Genomic DNA, 764 nt, shown 5'->3' on the forward strand with positions numbered 1-764 from the left:
AGCACACTCCCCCTTTCCCCTCTGGGTTCCCTGTGCCATTCAACCAGTTCCTGTCCCTTCCTGCCTTCTCATTCTGGTTTTGGACAGGAGCTGCCCATTTGGCCTCATATGTCTGATTGAACTACGAAGCACATTCCTCACACGTATTATTTTTTGTTTTATAGTCTTGTCTAATCTTTGTCTAAAGAGTGGGCTTCGGGAATGGTTTCAGTTGTGGGTTAACAGTGCGTCTGGGGGCCATTGTTTCAGGGATTCCTCCAGTCTCTGTCAGACCATTAAGTCTGGTCTTTTTACATAAAGTTGAGTTCTGTATTTTTCTCCTGCTCTGTCTTGGACCCTCTGTTGTGTTCCCTGTCAGGGCGGTCACTGGTGATAGACGGGCACCAGCTAGTTCTTCTGGTCTCAGGCTGGTGGAGTCTCTGGTTCATGTGGGCCTTTAGTTTTTTGGGCTAATATTTTCCTTGTGTCTTTGGTTTTCTGCAGCACTACTTTTAATAGCCCCAAACTGGAAGCAATCCAAACGTCCATCAACAATAAAATGGATAAATAATATTCATACAATTAAATATTATGCAGCAATGAGAATTCATCAACTTTTGCTATATACAATAATATGGATAAATCTCACAAATAGAGTGTTGATTTAAAAAAAGTCAGACATAAAAACATAGCCAACAATATGATTCTATTTAAATAAAACTCACAAACAGGCAAAACTAGCCTATTGTGTTAGCACTCCGAATTGTGGTTACCTTTGGGGTAGT

This window comes from Trichechus manatus, unplaced genomic scaffold (genome assembly GCF_000243295.1).
Source record: "Trichechus manatus latirostris isolate Lorelei unplaced genomic scaffold, TriManLat1.0 scaffold00222, whole genome shotgun sequence".
Classification (NCBI taxonomy): domain Eukaryota; kingdom Metazoa; phylum Chordata; class Mammalia; order Sirenia; family Trichechidae; genus Trichechus; species Trichechus manatus.